The sequence below is a fragment of the Pan troglodytes genome, chromosome 18, assembly GCF_028858775.2.
Source record: "Pan troglodytes isolate AG18354 chromosome 18, NHGRI_mPanTro3-v2.0_pri, whole genome shotgun sequence".
NCBI classification, from domain to species: Eukaryota; Metazoa; Chordata; class Mammalia; order Primates; family Hominidae; genus Pan; species Pan troglodytes.
The window spans coordinates 17,859,576-17,883,972 of record NC_072416.2 but is presented as its reverse complement, the minus strand read 5'-3'; the positions used below and the strand labels follow the sequence as shown (position 1 = coordinate 17,883,972).

At 46.0% G+C, this 24,397-nt stretch overlaps 1 protein-coding gene across 3 annotated transcripts in view; it reads right to left on the bottom strand.

Annotated features, from left to right (window-relative positions):
- Window positions 1-24,397, bottom strand: part of BMERB1 (bMERB domain containing 1) — a 178,527-nt gene that overhangs the window by 20,444 nt on the left and 133,686 nt on the right.

Below are 24,397 nucleotides of genomic sequence, written 5' to 3'. Positions count from 1 at the left end.
CCTCCCAAGTAACTGGGATTATAGGTGCCTGCCACCATGCCCAGCTAACTTTTTTTGTATTTTTAGTAGTATTTTTAGTAGAGACAGGGTTTCACCATGTTGGCCAGGCTGGTCTTAAACTCCTGGCCTCAAGTGATCTGCACACCTCAGCCTCCCAAAGTGCTGGGATTACAGGCATAAGCCGCGGTGCCTGGCCATCAGTCACTGTTAATAACACCTCGATAGAGCTCCTTCCAGTCTTCATGTGCCTGACTTTGGTTTGCTTATATGAGTGGGTTCATATGGCATATTCAGTTTTGTTTTTCAGCTAAAGTTTACATTTTTTAAACACCGCAGAAATTCACAACATAGAGGAAAGTCTCCCTCTGTCCTTTGGAGAGAATCATTGTCAACGGTTTAGTATGTATTCCTCTGGATTTTTTAAAAACATTATTTTTATTTTGAAAATGTTTAATTTTTTTTTTTTTATTTTTGGAGATAGAGTGTCGCTCTGTTGCCCAGGATGGAGTGCAGTGGCGTGATCATAGCTTACTGCAGACTTGAACTCCTGGGCTCAAGGGATCCTCCCACCTCTGCACAACCCCTCCCAACCCCGGCCCCTACGGAGTAGCTGGGACTACAGGCTAATTTTTAAACAGTTTTTTTGTAGAGAGAGGGACCTCGTTATGTTGCCCGGCTGGTCTTGGATTCCTGGCTTCAAGCAATCCTCCCACCTCAGCCTCTCAAAGTGCTGGGATATAGGTATGAGCCACTGCACCCAGCCTCCTCCAGATTTAAAAAAAAATGCATATGCTTATAATATCATATATGACACCATTGTTATTGCACAAAAATTTTTTGCAATTTGCTTTTTTCAATTTAATAATCTTTAATAGTCTTGATCATCTTTCCATATAGGTATATGCAAATCTCCACATATTTAGTGGCTGCATAGTATACCATTATATTGATATACAGTCATCTATTTTATTTTTATTTTTTAAATTTATTATTATTTTTATTTTTTTTAGACAGTCTCACTGTATCACCCAGGCTGGAGTGCAGTGGTGTGATCTTGGCTCACCGCAACCTCTGCCTCCCAGGTTCAAGTGATTCTCTGGCTTCAGCCTCCAGAGTAGCTAGTAGCTGGGATTACAGGCGTGAGCCACTGCACTCAGCTGATAATACAGTGATCTATTTAACTATAATTTATTTAACTATTCCCCTATTCATAGACATCTGGGTTGTTTCCTAATACATTTCTAGGATAGATTCCTAGAAATGCAACTGCTGGGTCTAGTGACATGAACACTTACATTGTAGTAGGAATTTCCAAATTGCCCTCCAGAGAGATCATGCGTGACGTTACCAACAGTGTGGCCATGGGGGACAGTGGGTGCTGGCTCCTGTCATCTCAGGAATTGGGTTGCTTTTGCAACCTAGTTTTGCATTACACATTATAATTTTGCATTACACATTATGGTTTTGTGTGTGTGCTACAAAAATTAACTCATCTTGCTGTAAACAATACTTGTAATGGCTGTCTGCAATTTCACAAATGAGATTCATCAGGATTGTGCTAATTACACCCTCATCTTGATTACTAAGGCTGGCTTTTCAGGTTTGAGCAATTTTGGCCACTGCAGGATGAACATCAGTTCCTCTAAGGCTTCTTCTCCATGCTGGATTATTTGGGGTTTAGATTCTCAGAAGTGGAATCACTGTGTACAAAGGGCTTGATATTTCCATAGCTGTTGAGATGTATCTTCAAATAGCTTCCCCGTGATACATAGGTTCACATTCACTCTGCATGTCTTTGTCTTTGTTGTTCTTGTTTTGTTTTTTGAGACAGGGTCCTGCTGTATCACCCAAGGCACAATCATAGCTCATTGCAGCCCTGAACTCCTGGGCTCAAGTGATCTTCCCACCTCAGCCTCCGAAGTAGCTGGCACTACAGCTGTGCAGCCATCATGCCAAGCTCATACTTTTTTTAATTTTTAAAATTTTCATAGAGATGGGGTCTTGCTGTTTACCAGGTTGGTCTTGAACTCCTGGCCTCAAGTGATCCTCCCGCCTTGGCCTTCCAAAGTGCTGGGATTACAGGTGTGAGCCACTGTACCTGGCCTGCACGTCTTTATTGAACATCTACTATGTTGGGCATTGTTGTCATCTCTGAGGCTTGCAACAGCAAAGAAGACCAAGCCCTCAGGAAGATGACATTTTGCTAGCAGAGACAGAAGGTAAACCCAAATACAGTATTTCAGATGGTACAAAGAAGACTGAAGCAGGTAAGGGATGTAGTGGGTCAGCTTGGAGCCAGTATCTTACTTTGTTCCTGACAACTATCCTAGGAAAAACCAGAGGACAGAAATCATATTTTCATCTTACTCATGCGCAAACAGATAAAGAGGCTCAACTGAGTACACACAGCTCATGGGGGCAGGACCAGAACTAGAAATCGACCCTTCGAAGTCTGAGTCCACTGATCTTTCTGCCTCGTTCCTCAGCGTCTCCATCAAGGGCCGGGGCTGCTGACTCCTTTCAGCAGTGCCATCTGTATACCAGCATGGGGCCCTGTCTTAGTCCGTTGAGTGTTGCTATCAAGGAATGCCTGTGGCTGACTGCTTTTTTTTTTTTTTTCATAAAGGAATATAAAACTATTTATTAACCACTGTTCACCAGTATTTACGATAAAGTAAACAATATACAGTTGGATAACATTCTGATTACTACAAAGTTGTTCTTCCTGGCTTTTGCTGAACCAGTAAAGCAAACTGAAGATTGAGGCTACATGTAAGGAATGAGCTGGGGTAAAGAAAAAACATGCAGGTCAATAGGTTAGATTACAAAAGGTTGTTCACACATTTATGGCAGCAGGTCCTAAACTGCCAGCATCTCTAACCATCTGATTAGGTTTCTATGAGCCAAGTCTTACATATTCCATTCAACATGATCTTTTAGTCAACGTAGCAACAGGGATTTCAACATTTTGTTAAGGAATGGCCCACTAGGGAAATTTTTAAATGTTCATTTAACTTAGTTTTGTTTAGCTAGTTAAAACACACTAGCATTTGTCTTGTTTCCTCATCTGGATGTGGAAACCTGCTGTGATGGCAGTGATAAAATTTTTCCTTTCAGGAATTTTGCAAATAAACCAATTATAAACGCTTTAAAATTATCCAATTTAAATTGTCCTATTTAGAATTACTTATTTCACTTGAAATGTATGGCTTCAGGAAAATTTTCAATTTACCTTGAAGTGATTATCTCTTATTTTGCTCGGAATAATGGCATCTCAGAAATATGGCTTTACCTGTGATTTTTTGTTTGGGTGAATGCTTAAAAACAAAAAAAAAATTTATGTATGCATTTTATGGATACACACACACACAAAAACATGTAAAAAATCTAGAATGGTCCTTAGGCTTATGGGAACACAAGTTTTGATTGAGTAATGACTATGGACATTTCCCCCAACATTTAGAAAAGCTGTTCTTTAATGAAGAGGAAATAATATCTTTATAAAGACAAGAGGTTTATTTGGCTCATGATTCTGCTGGCTGGAAGATGGGACATTTGGCATGGGCCTCAGGCTGGCTACATTCATAGAAGGTGAAAGGGAGCTCATGTGTGCAGAAGTCACAGGGCAAGAGGGGAAGCAAGGGAGAGGGGGAGGTGCCAGGCTTTTTTTAACAACCAGCTGTCCAGGAACTAAAAGAGTGAGAACAGACTCACCCCCATCTCCCAGGAAGAGCTTAATCTATTCATGGGGGATCCACCCCCGTGACCCAAACACCTCCCACTGGCCTATGATGTAGTTTGGATCTGTGTCCCTGCCCACATCTCATGTCAAATCATAATCCCCAGTGTTGGAGGAGGGGCCTGGGGGGAGGCGATTGGATCATGGGGGTGGACGTCTCCCTTGCTGTTCTCATGATAGTGAGTTCTCACGAGATCTGGTTGTTTAAGTGTGTGTAGCACCTCCCTCTTTGCTCTCTTGTTCCTTCTCCAGCCACGTAAGACTTCCCCTTCGCCTTCCATCATGATCGTAAGTTTCCTGAGGCCTCCCCAGCCATGCTTCCTGTACAGCCAGTGGAACTGCAAGTCAATTAAACTTCTTTTCTGTATAAATTACCCAATCTGAGGTAGCCTGCTTAAAAATTTTTTTTTCTGGCTGGGCACGGTGGCTCACACCTGTAATCCCAGCACTTTGGGAGGCCGAGGTGGGCAGATCATGAGGTCAGGAGATCGAGACCATCCTGTCTCACATGGTGAAACCCCGTCTCTACTAAAAATACGAAAAATTAGCCGTGTGTGGTGGTAGGCACCTGTAGTCCCAGCTACTCGGGAGGCTGAGGCAGGAGAATGGTGTGAACCCAGGAGGTGGAGGTTGCAGCGAGCCAAGATTGCGCCACTGCACTGGGAAACAGAGCGAGTCTCCGTCCCAAAAAAAAAATTTTTTGTTTCTTTATAATAGAGTTACACCATGTTGCCCAAGCTGGTTGCCAACTCCTTGGCTCAAGCAATCCACCCACTTCAGCCTTCCCAAGTGCTGGGATTACAGGTGTGAGCCACTGCGCCCGGCCTCAGGTAGTTCTTTATAGAAATGCGAGAACAGACTAATTTCAACATGAGATTTGGAGGAGACAGACATACAAACCACAGCAGGACCCCTTGCCTTTTGCCACTCAAGAACAACTCATGCTGTCCATTCTAATGCCAGCATCCCAGTTTCAGGACAAGAGGCAGGAATGCCTTGCTTCAGCCTGCATCTCTTGTTGTCAGAGGCACGCCAAGCATTTTTCAAGCCGTGCCCTGGAATGTCCTAGCAGGTGACAGCTGCCTCGAATGAGCGTGGACTTGCCGGGAGGGCACAGACTGTTCCCGTGAGTTTCTATCAGCGATTGTTCAACTGGAGAGACTCCAGGTGCTTTTGCAGAGATCAGGCTACATCAAGGCAATCTTGGTCCCCAGGAACATTTGGCAATGCCTGGAGACATATTTGGTTATTATAATTGAGTGTGTGTTGGGGAGGGGTGTGGTTGCTACTGGCATCTAGTGGGTAGAGACCAGGGACACTGCTAAACATCCTACTGTGCACAGAACAGCTCCCACAACAGAGAGTGAGCCAGCCACCATGTCAATCACACTGAAGTTGAGGAATCTTGGATTCTAACCACAGAATTATCAAATTATTGATAATTTTTGAGAGGTAAGAGAGGAGAAGATGGAGAAAGGACAAAAGGAGAGACAGGTAGTGATTAGGAGGCAGAGTTTTGGCACCAAACAACTCTGGCTCAAAGGGCCATGGTACAGTGACTTCCTTTTCTGTCTCATCTAACTCATTTTTAATTATTTATTTATCTTTTTTTTTTTTTTTTGAAAAAGTTTTGCTCTCGTTGCCTAGGCTGGAGTGCAATGGCGCAATCTTGGCTCATTGCAACCTTTGCCTCCCAGGTTCAAGTGATTCTCCTACCTAAGCCTTCCAAGTAGCTGAGATTACAGGCATGCACCACCAGGCCCAGCTAATTTTTTTTTTTTTTGGACGAGATTTCACCATGTTGATCAGGCTGGTCTCGAACACCTGATCTCAGGTGATCCACCTGTCTCAGCTTCCCAAAGTGCTGGGATGATAGGCGTGAGCCACCGCACCTAGCCGTCATGTTTTAAATAGGAATAATGGCAGTACTATTTGCTGGGATTATTATGCACGTCAAGCATTAAGCACAGTGCCTGGGACCTACACAGTCAAATGCCCAGTAAATGCTATCTACTATTATTATATTTTTTAGAGACAGGGTCTGGCTCTATCACCCAGGCTGGAGTTCAGCAGTGCAATCAATAGCTCACTGCAGCTTCGAACGCCAGGGGTAAAAGGATTTGCCTGCCTCAGCCTTCCAAGTAGCTAGGACTTTAGGCATATGCCCCTACACTCAGCTAATTTTTAAATTTTTTGTAGAGACAGAATCTTGCCATGTTGGCCAAGATGGTCTAGAACTCCTAGCCTCAAGTGATCCTCCCATCTCAGCCTCCCAAAGCACTGGGATTACAGGCATGAGCCACCACCCTTGGCCTTTACTATTATTATCATTAGCTGTGAGAAAGAAGCAGAGAATGGCTGGGCGCGGTGGCTCACACCTGTAATCCCAGCACTTTGGGAGGCCGAGGTGGAAGGATCACTTGAAGTCAGGAGTTCAAGACCAGCCTGGCCAACATGGTGAGACCCTTTCTCTACTAAAAATATAAAAATTAGCCAGGTGTGGTGGCACATGCCTGTAATCCCCAGTTCTCAGGAGGCTGAAGCAGGAGAATCGCTTGAACCCAGGAGGCAGAGGTTGCAGTGAGTCAAGATCATGCCACTGCACTCCAGCCTGGGCAACAGAGTGAGACTCCTTCTCCAAAAAAAAAAAAAAAAAAAAAAAAAAATGGCCGGTGTGGTGGCTCACACTTGTAATCCTAGCAGTTTGGGAGGCTGAGGTGGGCAGGTCACAAGGTCAAGAGATCAAGACCATCCTGGCCAACTTGGTGAAATCCTGTCTCTACTAAAAATACAAAAATTAGCCGGGCATGGTTGGTAGTGGGCGCCTGTAATCCCAGCTACTCAGGAAGCTGAGGCAGGAGAATACTTGAACCCAGGAGGCAGAGATTGCAGTGAGCTGAGATCGTGCCACTGCACTCCAGCCTGGCAACAGAGCGAGACTCCGTCTCAAAAAAAAAAAAAAAAAAAAAAAAAAAAAGCAGCAGAGAAAAAAGGAAAGAGAAAATGATGTGGAAGAAGCACTATTTCTGAGGAATGGAGCTAACAAGTAAAACCTTTTTAAAAATAGCTTTCAGTGCTTATACTCTTCTTTGTAAAAGTTTTTATTTTTATTTATTTATTTTATTTTATTTTATTTTATTTCATTTTGAGATGGAGTCTGGCTCTGTCACCCAGGCTGGAATGCCGTGGCACAATCTCAGCTCACTGCAATCTCTGCCTCCTGGGCTCAAGCCATCCTCCCTCCTCTGCCTCCAGAGTAGCTGGGACTACAGGGAGGCACCACCACACCTGGAGAATTTTTTGTATTTTTGGTAGAGAAGGGGTTTTGCCATGTTGCCCAGGCTGGTCTCAAACTCCTGGACTCAAGCAATCCACCCACCTCAGCCTCCCAAAGTGCTGGGATTACAGGCATGAGCCACTATGCCTGGCCAATAAAAGTTTGTAAATGGCATTTTTATCTGATTGTAGAATGGATCCCTAATCATTGTAGAAATTTTGGAAAATACAAACAAGTACAAAGAAGGAAGATGAAAGTATGCAAAACCTTGACCTACGTGTAGCAGAGGCCACTTCTACTCCGAGGGTTCTGGTGTATTTCACAGCAATCTTTTTCCTCCATGTAACCTAAGGGTGGCGGGCTTGCCCTGGGGGCCTTTGCCCTGGCCCTTTGTCCACCTCCAAGGCTGCCCTTAGCATGTCATTGAATCCTCCCAAAAGATCCAAGCCCACAACCCATTGACAAGCGAGGTGGAGCTCTACAGAATTGCTGACGGGATTCACGCTGCAGGACTTCATCAATGTCCCTATGAGATGGCTCTGTTTTCCTCATGCCTCATCTCTTCTCTCTCTCTCTCTACCTCCTCCACACACCTTCCGCCAAAGGAGGACCATCAGGTCCTAAATCAAGCTTGTCCAAATTAGGCCCAGGATGGCTTTTGAAGGCAGCCCAACACAAATTTGTAAACCTTTTTAAAACATGAGATTTTTTTGTGTGTGTGATTTTTTTTTTTAAGCTCATCAGCTATTGTCACTATAAGTGTATTTTATGTGTGGTCCAAGACAATTCTTCCAATGTGGCCCAGGGAAGACAAAAGATTGGACACCCCTGTCCTGAATTACTCAGCTCTGTTCTTCAACTTACAAACTCCAGTTGGCAAAACCAAAAGCTTCATGGTCCTTTGAACATCCTTCCAAGAAAGAAGCTTGTCCCCCGACCCCAAGCTGTCCATCAGGGTTAGGTGTCCATTCACGTAACTAAAAATCAAGTCTTTTTCTGGAATATGGAAGGATGGGTTCTGCCATTAAGGCAAACAAGAAGTCAGCATTTACGGAGCATTTACATGTAAATGCACTTTCTGTGCATAAACTCTTCTAGACACTCACAGCAGTCCAGGAAGAGAAACATTGTTTTTAGCTCCATTTTACAGATGAGTACATGGAGGTTAAGCAACACACCCAAAGCTCTGTACTGGTAAGTGGCCTTCCAGATTCAGCCCTAGCTCCTGCTCTTGACAATTTCACCGTGTTGTCTCCTCTCCATGTGGCTCCATGAGTTGCAGCGGGCATGATTGGTTGTAGACCTTCCCCTCCCCCTTTCCCCCAGAGCTCTAATTTGTCCAGGAGGCAACCTGCCCTGCCTTGATGGAAGCCAGTCACAGAATCCCATTTGCTTTGGCTAGACACTCACTTTTCCAGGCTCTCTTGCAAGTGGAGGTAGCTATGACATCTACTCTGGGCCAATGAAATGTAAGAGAACAACTTTAAGCAACCATTACCATAGTCACATATGTGTCATAGTGCCATATAGGTGACATATGACATATATGTAACATAATGACATATAGTGACATATATAAGGAAGCCAGTGGAAGGTTTAGTTAAATATCATTTGGCTGCTTGACTTTTAGCTATATAAGTTTTAAGATCAGCTAGAAGTAAGTGGTTAAAAGCAAGCAAGGCAAGTTAAGTTTGGTGGGCTTAGAGAAAGCCCTTAAGAGAAACTCCGCTTGGGCAGGCTTCTGGGAAGGATAATTAGGGCCTTCGGTTCTCCCCTGTCCTGGTCCTAAGCTCCTACAGCCACTCATGTGAGAATGGCGAAACCGAACCTGATGAAGCCCACCAAACTTAACTTGCCTTGCTTGCTTTTAACCACTTACTTCTAGCTGGTCTTAAAACTTATATAGCTAAAAGTCAAGCAGCCAAATGATATATACCTAACCCCCCCCCACTGGCTTCCTTACATATGTCACTATATGTCATTATGGTACATATATGTCATATGTTACATATATGTCGCTACGACACGTGACTACAGTAATGGTTGCTTAAAGTTGTTTTTCAGGACTATGGGGGCAGCTCTTGTCCAGTTCGAACCTGTTGAGATCAATGACCCTTCAACTGAACCTGTGCAAATGCTGGAGAAGTGACCTTTTGACGTCAGAGGGCCCAAAACTCCCTGAGATCATGCTAATGCTGCCATTTTCTAAACATGCACCCTATGAAGATCCAGGAAGCTTGGCTATGTATGTGCGGATTGCCAATGACCTCACTTTTCCTTGCCTCCAATCACCTCTTCCCACACTTTAGACCACCCTGCTCCTTTATTCCATAAAGATCCCTAAATTCCATCTTCAGGGAGGCAAGTATGAGACCTTTTCTCCTGCCTCCTTGCTTGGCTGCGTTGGTGTGAATAAATTCTTTTCTTTTGCCAAATCCATCATAACAGCGATTGGCTTACTACACATGGGCAGAAGGGGACAGGTTCGCTATCTAGGGCAGAGGGGAGGAGAGGAAACAGCCAGACCCTTGATAGCATCCTGGGGCCACCCCACTGACCCTCGGGCCACCTGCATCTGGACTGCTTATCAAGTCAATTTTTTTTTTTTTTTGAGACGGAGTCTAGCTCTGTTGCCCAGGCTGGAGTGCAGTGGCATGATCTCGGCTCACTGCAACCTCCGCCTCACAGGTTCAAGCCATTCTCTGCCTCAGCTTCCCGAGTAGCTGGGATTATAGGCATCCACCACCACGCCTGGCTAATTTTTGTATTTTTAGGAGAGATGGAGTTTCACCATCTTGGCCAGGCTGGTCTTGAACTCCTTACCTCGTGATCCACCCGCCTCAGCCTCCGAAAGTGTTGGGATTACAGGTGTGAGCCACCGTGTCCAGCCTCAAGTAAATATTAAATGTCCTTATGACTTAAGTAGTGTGAACAACTGACTTGGTTTGCCTGGGGCTGTCCCAGTTTCTGCACTGCAATTTCCAGATCCTTGGAAACCTCTCAGTCCCAGGCAAACAGAGACAGCTGGTCACCGAAGATTTAAGACACTAGTCGTCGGATGCTGTGTTACTTGCAGCTGAAGACATTTTAACAGATACATGTGTGTGGATAGGTGCATTTTTAATGTGTATTGGATCAAGACATACTTAACAGCTGTCCTGCTGATTGCAAGCATGACATCATGATGATTTTCCAATGCCATTAAATCATATTGTTCAGAAGACATGTGAATAGTTCATGCAAAGTGCTTTAAAAGCATAGCTGGAAGTTCGAATAAGCCAGGCTTTAGAAGCATGGCTGGAACTTTGAATAAGCCACATTAGTCCAGGTCTCTGTACCATTAGGGCTGAACCTGGAAATCAAACTCTGCTGCTGCCGGCTCGTTCCAGAGAGAGATGTTATCTTCAAGAACCTGATTAATGTTCGGAAGGAAAAGAAAGCCAACCCATGTCATTCAGCATCTTGGCCTTTCACGCTGGGACGATAGGGGAAAGTGGGTCATTTTTATCAGCGTTGGGTGCGGAGACGTGATCAGGCCCTGCTGGAATAATAGAGCTGCTGCTTTACAAAATGTTTGTGAAAACGACATGAAACGGAGGCATCAGCAGCTTGAGTTGCAGCCTAACGGAAACCCAGCAGAGACCACGACAAAGGCAGAGGCAGGTTTTCAGAGGCAAGGATTGACTTTTAAGAAGAGTCTTTATTGTCTCCTTTTAAAAATAAGTTACAGAGGCTGCAGGCATCTTAAGACAGGTGAGAAAAAGATGTCATGTCTGGGCCAGGCACGGTGGCTCACGCCTATAATCCCTGCACTTTGGGAGGCCGAGGAGGGCGGATCACGAGGTCAAGAAATCGAGACCAGCCTGGCCAACATGGTGAAACCCTGTCTCTACTAAAAATACAAAAATTAGTTGGGTGTGGTGGCACGTGCTTGTAGTCCTAGCTACTCAGGAGGCTGAGGCAGGAGAATCACTTGAACCTGGGAGGTGGAGGTTGCAGCGAGCCGAGATTGCACCACTGCACTCCAGCCTGGCAACAGAGCGAGACTCCGTCTCAATAAATAAATAAATAAATAAATAAAAATAAATAAATAAAATGAGGGGTTTAGATGAGCCCTCGAGTCCCATTCTGCAAGCACAGAGAGGATACAACCCACTTTAGACACAGCCAGATCTCAATGCAGATCTCAGTACCCCCATTGACTAGCTATGACCTACTTTGCTGCTCTCAGCCTCAGTGCTGTCACTGTTGAAAAGGGATTACACCTTTGTCTTGGGGTTGTATGAGAATCAAACAGGCTTGTGTGTGTGGTGCAGGCAGCCCACGGTTTTGCACAGGCAGCGTGGGTGTGTAGGAACAGCCATTTCCATCCACTCCTCCACCCTAGGTAAAAAGTCAGCCCACAGAGACTCTCCTGGACTATCTCAGCCAACATTTCTGTGCAAAATGTGTATCTCACCATCACATGCTATTTTTTTTTTTTTTGAGATGGAGTTTCGCTCTTGTCGTCCAGGCTGGAGGGCAATGGCGGGATCTCGGCTCACTGCAACCTCACCTCCCAGGTTCAAGCGATTCTCCTGCCTCAGCCACCCAAGTAGCTGAGATAACAGGCGCTTGCCACCATGCCCAGCAAATTTTTGTATTTTGGTAGAGAGGGGATTTCACTATGTTGGCCAGGCTGGTCTCGAACTCCTGACCTCAGGTGATCCACCCGCCTCAGCTTCCCAAAGTGCTAGGATTACAGGCATGAGCCACCGTGCCTGGCCAGCATGTGCTATTACAATTTCCTCAAATCAAAAGGTTCCAAGATGATAAACATGTGCATTGGTTCAGCTTTTGTAGGATTCATGAGCTTAAACACTATCCCTGGGTAAGGATAAGTGTTGATAAGTGTCCAGGGAGCCCCTGGCCTCAGCAATTTCTCAGCATCTTGCTGGGGACCAAGGGACCGGAGAGGTGCCTGCCAGTGTACATAGGAAGGGAATGCCCTCATGTTGAACCCTGGAAGGCCAATATGTCTGTTTTCTCTCTGTGGCCATTTTAATGGTCTATGGATTTACATCCACCTGTCACACTGGCCTTTCCTTTGATTGCAGTCAGACACTCGTTCCCAAACAAATGTCACCTTCTTCAAGACCCTTGTTCCCACTCTGTTCCCAAACAAATGTCAACTTCCTCAAGCGCAGTTTATTCTTCTCTCTTCCAAGGGCTTTCTAGACTGCCTTAGTTTTCATTTTTCTTACAATAACAACTACTAATACTGCTCTTTTCTGTAAGTATGATATAAAAAAATTATGGCCAGGCACAGTGGCTCATGCCTGTAATCCCAGTACTTTGAGGCTGAGATGGGAGGATCGATAGAGTCCAGGAGTTCGAGATTAGCCTAGGCAACATAGCGAGACTCTGTCTCTACACAATTAAAAAATTAGCTGTGCCTGGTGGTGTGTACCTGTGGTTCCAGCTACCAGAGAGGCTGAGGTAGGAGGATCACTTGAGCCCAGGAGGTTGAGCTCCTGGGTGAGCCATGATCACACCACTGTACTCCAACCTGGGAGGCAAGGATTGATTTTTGAAAATAGTCAATTTTCTTGACGTGGGTTTCCAGCTGTCTGCCTTGACAGAGTGAGACCCTGTCTGAAAACAAACAAACACCAGTATTGCTTAGTTACCTTTGTTTTAGACCTAAAAGAATACTTGCTCCTGGCCGGGCGCGGTGGCTCAAGTCTGTAATCCCAGCACTTTGGGAGGCCGAGGCGGGCGGATCACAAGGTCAGGAGATCGAGACCATCCTGGCTAACATGGTGAAACCCTGTCTCTACTGAAAATACAAAAAATCAGCTGGGAGTGGTGGCGGGCACCTGTAGTCCCAGCTACTTGGGAGGCTGAGGCAGGAGAATGGCGTGAACCTAGGAGGTGGAGCTTGCAGTGCGCTGAGATCACGCCACTGCACTGCAGCATGGGTGACAGAGCGAGACACCATCTAAAAAAAAAAGAATACTTGGTCCTTTTTTTTTTTTTCTTTTTTAGAGGCAGGGTCTTACTATATTGCCCAGGCTGGACTTGAACTCCTGGGCTTAAGGGATCCTCCTGCTTCAGCCTCCCAAGTGGCTGGGAACACAGGCATATACCACCACACCCAGCTTGGTCTATTTAAAAAATTATACAAATATTACATAAATATGGTCTCACTATAAAAACATCAAACAATACAGAAGTATAATTGCTAGTACTTACTGAATGCTTTCATATGATTGGTGTCAGGCTCTGGATTAAGCATTTTACACAAATCATCTCAGTGAACTCTTGCAGCAACTCTATGAGGTAAGGACTATTATTACTATCTCTTAGACAGGATAAAGAACTTGTTCAGCGTCACAGAGTAAGTGGTAGGAACTTGAACTCGGGCAGTCTGATCTGAGCCCATGCTCTCGACTGGGACTGTGAAAGCTCCAGCCAGTGACTGGAGTTCAAGGAAGACAGAGATCAGGATAGTCTGGGAGAAGGCTGCTTAAATCGAGATGCAACTTACAGGGGAGGGCACAACTTGGAGGGGTCAGGAAAAGATTCCAGGCACTCAGAGAGAAGGGGGAGCTGAGACAAATATTAGGAATGGGTGTGGTGTGCCAGGGTAGGTGACAATGAAGAGTCTGCCCAATTAGGACATATCAGGGACATATGTGTCTGCGTTGTAAAGAACCTTAACATGGGAGCCATCTTAGGTTCTAGAGTGAGAGCATGGCATGGAGACGTGTCTATGAAACCCAGCTTGGAAGACATGGTGATCAGTATTTCCACACCAAGGAGAGAGTGCACTCTCCCTTTGACCTTCTGTCTAAGACGCTCCAAGGAATTCCTGGAAGATGCGTTTGCTCCTCAATCTTTAGCTGGGGTTGGCAAACTACAGCCCACAGTCAAAATCTGGCCCACTGCCTGTTTTGGTACAACTCACGAACTAAGAATAGTTTAATTTTCATTTTTAAATACTTGGGGAAAATCAAAATCATAACATTTTATGATAAATGAAAATTATATGAAATTCAAAGTTCAGCATCTGTGAATAACATGCTATTGGAACGAACTCATGTCCATTCATTTCGGCATTGTCTGTGGCTGTTTTTCCCGACAGTGGCAGAGGTGAGTAATCACGACAGAGACTGTACACTCTGTAGAGCCTAAGGTATTTAGTACTTGGCCCTTTACAGAAATATTTTGCTGAACTTTGGTCTTCAGAAAGAAACTTAGCAAGTATTCAGAGACTAAAGAAGTTTCTTTTCTTTTCTTTTTCTTCTTTTGAGACAAGGTCTCCCTCTCTCTTGCCTAAGCTGGATGGAGTACAGGAGTGTAATCATAGCTCGCTGCAGCCTTGACCTCCTGGGCTAGAGCAATCCTCCTGCCTCAGCCTCCCAAGTAGTTGGGACTACAGGCGCATGCCACCACGCCTCGGTAATTTTTAAAAAATGTTTTGGGCCAGGCACGGTGGCTCATGCCTGTAGTCACAGCGCTTTGGGAGGCCGAGGCAGGTGGATCAATTCAGGTCACGAGTTCAAGACCAGCCTAGCCAACATGGCGAAACTCCATCTCTACTAAAAATACAAAAACTAGCCGGGCATGGTGGTGCATGCCTGTGATCCCAGTTACTCGGGAAGCCGAGGCAGGAGAATTGCTTGAACCTGGGAGATGGAGGTTTCAGTGAGCTGAGATCGTACCACTGAACTCCAGCCTGGGCAACAGAGTGAGACTCCATCTCAAAAAAAAATGTCTGGTAGAGATGGGGGTCTCACTATGTTGCTCAGGCTGGTCTCAAACTCCTGGGCTGAAGCCATTCTCCTGCCTTGGCCTCCCAAAGTACTGAGATAACAGGGGTGAGCCACTGTGCCTGGCTCTAAAGAAATTTCTGCAGCTAGAAGAGCTCTCACCTTACATGAATGAAGAAATCAATGCCCAGAGAGGTGAATGCTGTTCACCAATTCACTGACTCATCCAGAAAACAGTTCTTGAGCGCCTACTACGTGTCAGCCCTCCTGATCTATTTTCACTTTCAAGAGACATTGAGACATAGGCCAGCTACCAAGGCCATGTGGCGAGACAGCAGGGCTCTTCCCACCCCACTGCTTCGACTGAGACCAGAGCTTGTTTTCTTCTCTGGGCTCTGGCAGGGAACTGGGCTGTGCCCAGTGCATGCAAGGTTGGCCAACAGATTTCCTGCACGTGCTCACTGATGCTACCTGGCAGTTTCTGGGACCGCACTTAGCCCTCTGCACATCCTTCGCTCCTTTGAAGGAGACAGTAAGTGTTGTGAGTTCATTTCTTCTTCTTCTTCTTTTTTTTTTTTTTTTTTTTTTTTGAGATGGAGTCTCGTTCTGTCGCCCAGGCCGGAGTGCAGTGGTGCAATCTCAGCTCACTGCAACCTCTGCCTCCCAGGTTCAAGCAATCCTCGTGCCTCAGCCTCCTGAGTAGCTGGGATTACAGAGGCACACCACCATACCCTGCTAATTTTTGTATTTTCAGTAGAGACAGGGTTTCACCATGTTGACCAGGCTGGTCTTGAACTCCTGACCTCAAGTGATCCACCCACCTCGGCCTCCCAAAGTGCTGGGATTACAGGTGTGAGCCACCGCGTCCATTTGTTATTTTTGATTTTTTTCCCCCAGACTCTTACCAGTGCCTAGAATGAGACACATAGTCCTTCCCTTGGAGGGCCCAGCGAGCTGTGAAGTGGATAGAAGACTGGCCCTTGGTGTCCCTAACCCTACCCCTAAGGCCTTTGGCTAAGCTGGCCCAGAATAATTAAAGATGTGAACAGAGATTAAGCTCCAGGTGGGCACAGCAGCTCCTGCCTGTTATCCCAGAACTAAGGGAGGCCGAGGCAGGAGGATCGCTTGAGTGCAGGAGTTCAAGAGAGCTGCTGGTTTTAAATGTGGCACTTCCTACACTCATTTTCTCTTGTGCTGTCTCTCTCCTGCCGCCACGTAAGACGTACTTGCTTTCCCTTCGCCGTCTGCCATGACTGCAAGTTTCCTGAGGCCTCCCCAGCCATGCAGAACTGTGAGTCAATTAAACTTCTTTCCTTTATAAATGACCCAGTCTCGGGTAGTATCTTTACAGCAGTGTTAGAACAGACTGGTACACAGCCTATGTGCATCCCTGTGTAAAGCCTGGCCCCAAGGAGTTCTCTTGAACTCCTGCACTCAAGCCTTTGCCCAACTCCTCCCTCAGCTCAGAAATCTTTGTCTCAAACTAATTGCTCTGCAGCTTCACTAATCCCTTCTCCTTCTGGAATCTTCCTGATGCCCTCAGGTACATCAGGTCCTCTTCCTTCCTGCAGCCATAGCCCCCTTGTTATCCCACTGACATCTAGGCATTCCAGAACCATCTAGGCATTTGTGTTTCTGCCTCAATAGACTGCACCTCCTTTAAGGGACTTTGCCTTTTTCCTTCATGGTTCTAGCACATCACCCCCTCCCTGACACATTGCAGTAAATACACAAGGAAGGAAGGAAGGCTGGCAGGCATGGAGGGTACACACAGTACTGCATTTTGTTGAAACAAGGCCTAAAGACTGCAGGTGCAGGTGGAAAAATTTCAAGTCTCATGATAGACACCACGAGGGCAATCGCATCTATCAAAGGCGGTGAGTCAGCCCTGGAGAAATCCAATTAAACATCCCTCATTCGAGTGATACTGCTTTGCATTCTGCTATCAATACCGTTTCTATTCTGAGCTGGCTCAGCATCTGAGCTCTCTTGTGCCTTCCACTCTCAGTCACCTGCTGCGAGTTCCTGCCACTGTGCGGCGTCCTCTCCCCCAAATCCACCCTCTCCACTCCCAAGTCCATCCCTCCTCTCAAGCTGATGCCAACAAAAGCTGATTTGTATCCAGCCCAATCTCATTGAATCCTCATCATCTGTAGGGTGGTATTCTTATTCTCCACTTTACAGAAGTCTCAGAGAGGTTAAGTAAATCGCCCGAGATCAGACAGCTTGCAAGATTTGAAAGAAGACAGTCTAACTCCAGAGCCCTGACAATTGCCACTACAACAGACTGCCTACGTATGTCACCCAGATATACCAGGCTGTCATCTTCTGTTCCCATACCCCCTTACTTTATCCCGTTCTTTCAGTCAGGAGCCTTCTAAAATGCTTTCAGGCCGGGCGCGGTGGCTCATGCCTGTAATCCCAGCACTTTGGGAGGCTGAGGCAGTCAGATCACTTGAGCTCAGGAGTTTGAGATCAGCCTGGGCAATACGGTGAAACCCTGTCTCTACTTAAAAAAAAAAAAAAAAAATTAGCCAGGCATGGTGGCGGACACCTGTAGTCCCAGCAACTTGCGGGGCTGAGGTAGGAGGATCGCTTGAACCTGGGAGGCAGAGGTTGCAGTGAGCTGAGATTGTGCCACTGCACTCTGGCCTGGGTGACAGAGTGAGACTCTGTCTCAAAAAAAAAAAAAGCTTTCAACCAGTGGCAGTTCCAAGGAGTGGGCTTTCTTGGGGATGGCAGGGAATGGTTTTAGTCCCACCTCGTAATTTCCATTAGCCTTCAAACCACCTCAACATTTAAAAAGTGCTTTTGGGCCGGGCGCGGTGGCTCACACCTGTAATCCCAGCACTTCGGGAGGCTGAGGGGGGGCGTGGATCCCGAGGTCAGGAGATCGAGACCATCCTGGCTAACACAGTGAAACCCCGTCTCTACTAAAAAACACAAAAAATGGTGGTAGGTGCTTGTAGTCCCAGCTACTCGGGAAGCTGAGGCAGGAGCATGGCGTGAACCCGGGAGGTGGAGCTTGCAGTGAGCCGAGATGGCACCACTGCACTCCAGCCTGGGCGACAGAGCAAGACTGCATCTCAAAAAAAAAAAAAAAAAAGGTGCTTTTGAAATGGGAAATATCAGGTAGGATAGAAGCAATAAGAGAAAATGAAATAAAGAAATGGGAAATAGACATTTTTCCCAATTTTGTGGAAAGTGTAAGAAAAAAACTTGATAGAAACTATGCAATTTTAATTAATTTGTACGACACAAATCTCACTAAAAACCATGGACTTCCTACTGCGAAGGCAGCTCTAAGGTAAGTCCCCTGATTGTTTCATGTGACCAACTGGCTGGCCCTAAGCCCCTCCTGTTTAGGATTTTTTTTTTTTTTTTTTTAGACAATGTCTCACTCTGTCGCCAGGATGGAGTGCGGTGGCGTGATCTCAGCTCACTGCAACCTCCGCCTCCTGGGTTCAAGGAATTCTCCTGCCTCAGCCTCCTGAGTAGCTGGGACTACAGATGCCCACCACCACGCCCAGCTAATATTTGTATTTTTAGTAGAGACAGGGTTTCACCACGTTGGCCAGGATGGACTCCATCTCTTGACCTAGTGATCCGCCTGCCTCTGCCTCCCAAAGTGCTGGGATTACAGGCGTGAGCCACCGCACCCGGCCCTGTTTAAGAATTTTAAAGCAATCACTCCATTTTTTTTTTTTTTGAGATAGAATCTTGCTTGCTCTGTTGCCCAGGCTGGAATGCAGTGGTGTGATCTTGATCTTGGCTTACTGCAACCTCCACCTCCTGGGTTCAAGCAATTCCTCTGGCTCAGCCTCCCAAGTAGCTGGGATTACAGGCACCAGCTACCATGCTCAGCTAATTTTTGTATTTTTAGTAGAGTCGGGGTTTTACCAGTTTGGCCAGGCTGGTCTCGAACTCCTAACCTCAGGTGATCTGCCCACCTTGGCCTCCCTAAGTGCTGGGATTACAGGCATGAACCACCACATCCGGCCGCAGTCATTCCTTTCAGCTGAGCTTCTAAGGACTGAAGGAAAAAAATCTTAAGAACACAATCTGCAGGCCCCGGGGAAGCCTCCCCTGCCCTCTTCCCACCCATTCCTGCTTAGCCCATGGACTGGGCCACTAGGACCACAGTCTCAGCTTAGCCCTGCTCCTGCCAAAGCACAGAGCACACTTCTCTGAAGCCATCACCTATCTACCATCACCACTGGCAATTCCCATCAGAGTCACTGCACCAGCAGAAGCAGATAAGCTTTTGATAATAAGTAAATTAATGTTTAAGTCAACTTCATGTTTATTCAGCATGCTAGTGATTAGTGGTCTCCTTTGTAGGCAAGCGAGACCCTGGGGCTTGATAAACCACCAAGAAAATGCAAGTAATCTCTGTTGGATGCCCCAAAGTAGGGCAGGCTAGGACTAGAATGAGTGATGTGCTGGGGAATGTTTAACTGGCTGGAAGCAGGGGAGGGAGGTAGAAGCCTTGCTGTGAATCATTTGCCAATTTCTACGGTGTAAATACTCCCACTGCTGCAGATTTTGAGCTACCCACAGTTGAACAACTGGTTCTCCAGATTCCTAAAAATTTAACATCACTGGCTAGAATCAACAAGTGGGCAGATTTAGGGGTGCTTCTTCAACACTCTAAAGTATTTATTCAACGTTTACTTAGAAGAGAAGCTGAGTATTATTTGGGGAAAAGGTTACCTGTGGCGATGATGATGACAATGATTTTGGCTACCATTTGCTCGGAATTCACCACGCACAGGGCAGGTGCAGTGGCTTACACCTGTAATCCCAGCACTTTGAAAGGCCAAGACCAGCAGATCACTTGAGATCAGGGGTTCAAGACCAGCCTGGCCAACCTGGTGAAATCCCGTCTCTACTAAAAATACAAAAATTAGCCAGGCATGGTGGTGCACAGCTGTAATCCCAGCTACTCGGGAGGCTGAGGCAGGAGAATCACTTGAACTTGGGAGGCAGAAGTTGCAGTGAACCAAGATCATGCCACTGCGCTCCAGCCCGGGCGACAAACAGAATTTACCATGCACCTTTTACACCCTAAGTGCTTTATACACTAAGAAGTGCTTCATAGGCACTAAATGCTTTACACAGATCATCTCAATCCTGATAACCACTGTTTGAGGTGGGCACTGCGTGGTCGTCTCTTTTATACAGGAAGATCCCACAGCTCAGAGAGGTTAAGTGGCTCCATCGGAATCACACAGCTAGTCGATGGTGGAGCTGGGACACTGACCTGTGGATCCTGATTCGGACACCCACATTATCTCAATGAAGAACATCTCCTTCATTGTGTGGCAGGTCAGGTCTCACTAACATAGGCCTCCATGACAGCTATTTCAGCAGGGACTGTGTGGTTAAGTTAAACATTAAAAGCTGAAAGTGGCTGGGCAGGCGGTGATTCATGCCTGTAATCCCAGCACTTTGGGAGCCCAAGGCGGATGCATCACCTTGTTCAGGAGTTCAAGACCAGCCTGGCCAACATGGTGAAACCCCGTCTCACCTAAAAATACAAAAAAAATTAGCTGGGCGTGGTGGCAGGCACCTGTAATCCTAGCTACTTTGGGAGGCTGCAGCAGGAGAATCGCTTGAACCTGGGAGGCGGAGGTTGCAGTGAGCCGAGATACTGCCATTGCACTCCAGCCTGGGCGACAAGAGCAAAACTCTGTCACTAAAAAAAAAAAAAGAAGAAGAAGAAAAAAACAAAGCTGAAGGAGCCTACTGGGCATGGTGGCTCACGCCTGTACAATCCCAGCACTTTAGAAGGCAGAGGCGGGTGAATCACCTGATGTCAGGAGTTTAAGACCAGCCTGGCCAACATAGTGAAATCATGTCTCTACAAAAAATACAAAAATTAGCTGGGCACGGTGGCGCATGCCTGTAATCCCAGCTACTCGGAAGCTGAGGCAGGAGAATCGCTTGAACCTAGGAGGCAGAGGTTGTAGTGAGCAGAGATCGCACCACTGCACTCCAGCCTGGGTGACAGAGCAAGACTCTGTCTCAAAAAAAAAAAAAAAAGCTAAAAGAGCCAGTGCCCTTATACAAAGGCTGGAATGTAACAGAAATCCTCCAAGAGTTCTGCTCAGGCCTTTCCTGGGCCTTGAAACATGACGAGGTAACGAGGGAATTCTTAACAGGACACGTTTAGGATTAAACAAGTTTTACTGGGGGTGTGAGGAAACTCCCCAGGCCTCCACAAACAAGTTTATTGGGAGTGTGAAGGAAGTCCCCAAACCTCCATGATTTAGCAGGAGATAAGATAAGGGTAATCACCCCAGCAACTGGACCCATTTAGATTAAGTAAATTTACTGAGGCTCCAGAGGAAGGTCTTCAGGACTCAGACCTTAGTTAGACTAGAAGAAGCTGATTATTTAGGTCTTTAGGTGAACGCACACTTACACGTGGACATATAGTTTAGAAGGTATGTAAGCTCTGGGAAACTTTGTAATTTTGAGTTGGTCTGGTGGTATTTTCCAGGCTTCTTCCCTGTAACTGGTAACAGAAATAGAAACTCCCTCCTTTCCCAGTTTATTTGCATCTCGTTATTGGGTCACTAGAATAAGCAGCCCAACCCTCAGTTTGATCCAGGAACAATTGTTCCAAGCAATTTAATTCTGATACCAGTTCAGCATAATGCTCTTGAAAAAAATCAAAATCCTGCAGATAGCAGGACTCACTTTGCTTAGAACGACGGGGTTTATGTGTATGTGTTTTTGTTTGTTGTTTGTTTGTTTGTGACAGGGAAACAGGGTCTTGCTCTGTCATGTAGGCTGGAGTGCAGTTGCTTGATCATGGCTCACCACAGCCTCAATCTCCCAGGCTCAAGACATCCTCCTGCCTCAGCCTCCTGAGTGGCTGGAAATACAGGCGTGCCCTAGCATGCTTGGCTAATTTTTATATTTTTTATAGAGAGGGGGTTCCACCATGTTGCCCAGTCTGGTCTCAAACTTCTGGCCTCAAAGCAATCCTCCCATCTCGGCTTTCCAAATTGTTGGGATTACAGGCGTGAGCCCCTGTGCCTGGCCCTCACCCTCTTCTTTGACCTCTGTCAAAGAAGACCTTCTTTGGCCACCGTTCCTGGCCATGGAAGGCTGTTTAGAGACTACCTATTGTTATTTACACATGGTCTTGGGTGGGGTTGTGTCTCCCTCCTGTAATGGAAAAAAGTTGGAATTTTTGGCTGCTCAACCTCCAAACCCTAGTTTTAGGGAAAGCATTCACTGTGTCAGTCATTATTAGAGAAGTTCAACAAGGGAGCACCCCCACTTCCTCAGACTCAGCCAATCAGAAGCTCATGTCCAAGACTTTGACCACAGAGCAAATGACAGAGATAAAAGGATGGAGGGATTAGACTTGTGCTGTCCAGCAATGGCGGCTTCCTGGCCAGATTGGTCCTGTGGCCAGTCTCTGGGGCTTTCTTGATCCATACTCATTTCCAAGCCTGTCCTTCCGACTCCTGAGCCCCCATCCCCACTCATAGCCTTCTACAATCCCATTTTTTGGTTGAGTCAGGCAGAGTTGATTTCTGTTGCTTGTGGCCAACAACCCTAACCAAAAGAAGCGTCAGAGTGTTCCCACCAACCACACTGGGTCTTCTCTCTAAGGGAAGTCTGGATGGGGACAATTTTCTCCATCATATATCACTTTAGTGAGTCTGTACCGTCTTCTATCGATTGGTACTGGGCTAGCTTGCACCTAATCAGCTGTGGGCAGATATCAGTAAGAGGGTGTTAGAAAGCACTTATTAGAAAATTTGGGGCCAGGTGTGGTGGCTCACACCTGTAATCCTAGCACTTTGGGAGGCCGAGGCAGGTGGATCACCTGAGGTCAGGAGTTCGAGACCAGCCTGGCCAACATGGTGAAACCCTGTCTCTACTAAAAATACAAAAGTTAGTCAGGCGTGGTGGCGGGTGCCTATAATCCCAGCTACTCGGGAGGCTGAGGCGGGAGAATTGCTTGAACCCGGGGGGCAGAGGTTGCAGTGAGCCGAGACTGCACCACTGCACTCCAGCCTGGGTGATAGAGCAAGACTCCGTCTCAAAAAAAAGAAAAAGAAAAGAAAAGAAAATTTGGGCTTGTGTTAGGTGCTTTGGGGGACAGTTTAAAGGAAGTGAGCATTTACTCTGGATTGGATGTTGTCAGGAAGTGGAGGTAATTCTCTGATAGAGTGTCTTCCTAATTCTTTCCTTTAAAGGGAGAAGAACAGAGTAAGACTGAAACTGTGATTGATGGAGAACTAGCAGTCACTCATATGAGCTAGGAAATGGGGCTATTGGGTGATTTTTGTGGCTGGGACAATGTTCATGTCTTTATCTGCCTTCAGGAGTAGTGTTATTTTGTCTTGATCTATCACGGTCTCAGGATGGCCTTGTCTGATGCCGGCAATCTGCAAAATTGTTTACATTCAACAGGAGAACACTTTGGCCAAGCTGTGAGTGTCAAGCCAGCTCCCGGCTGCCAGGGGCAGCTTTTCTCTTTCTCACAGTGTAGGAAGTAATTTATATACTTCTTTTATGCCCATAAGTAATTACTAAATCTGCAACTATAGGGACCAGTCCTACCCATTTTAGTCTTCCCTGCGGGGCCCACCATGATGCTTTGCATACTGAATGTGCTCTGGGAATGTGCCCAGTGAACTAAATTATGGGCACAGAGAACTCTCTGGGACTTGGCATTATTATGATCATGCTGAAGTATATTTTCAAAATTTAAAATGTTACTCATACAAATGTGGAATGAACACCTGTCAAAAAATTTATTTAACCCATTAATGAGGGAACCAGTAAAATGGTAAAGCTCGCTCCAAGGGCATTTAAAAAGTGGACTCATCAGCATCTTTAATAAGAACCTTAGCATAAGATTGCTAAATTCGAGAGAAATCTGGTTAACATGCTATAAGGGCAATAAAACCATAACCTTTAATGTCGTCTTTTTTCTACTGGACAGAAATCTACAAGTTAACGTGTAATTTCACTATGTCAGTGCTCTAATCAAATAATAAATAACAAAGTCAGATACATGTACTCTCTCCAAGATAATTAATCATCCATGGGCAGGTCATTAAGCAGTGCCTCAGTATGACATGGAAAAGACATTCTTCCTTATTTCAAATTTTTAGTTAATTTTCATTTAAGAATCATAACAAAAGACTCTTTTGTGGCTTCTTAGGAACATATTCAACTGAAATTTTTGTTTTAATTGTGTTTTAGAGACAGGGTCTTGCTCTGTGGTCCAGGCTGGCATGCAGTGGTACAATCATAGCTCACTGCAGCCTTGACCTCTCAGGTTTAAGCAATCTTCCCACCTCAGCCTCCTGAGTAGCCGGGATTATGGGTACACACTACCATGCCCAGCTCATTTCAAAATTTTTTGTAGAGAGGAGTTCTTGTGATGTTGCCCAGGCTGGTCTCAAACCCCTAGGCTCAAGGAGTCCTCTTGCTTTGACCTCCCAAAGTGCTGGGATTATAGGATTGAGCCACTGTGCCCAGCCTGAAATTTTTCTAATGCCCACCTCACACCTGGCAATTCCCCAGGTATCCGCAGCAGCAGTAGCATCCTGCTGATATGGACAGGCAGCAGAAGGACAGGGTCCCAGGTGA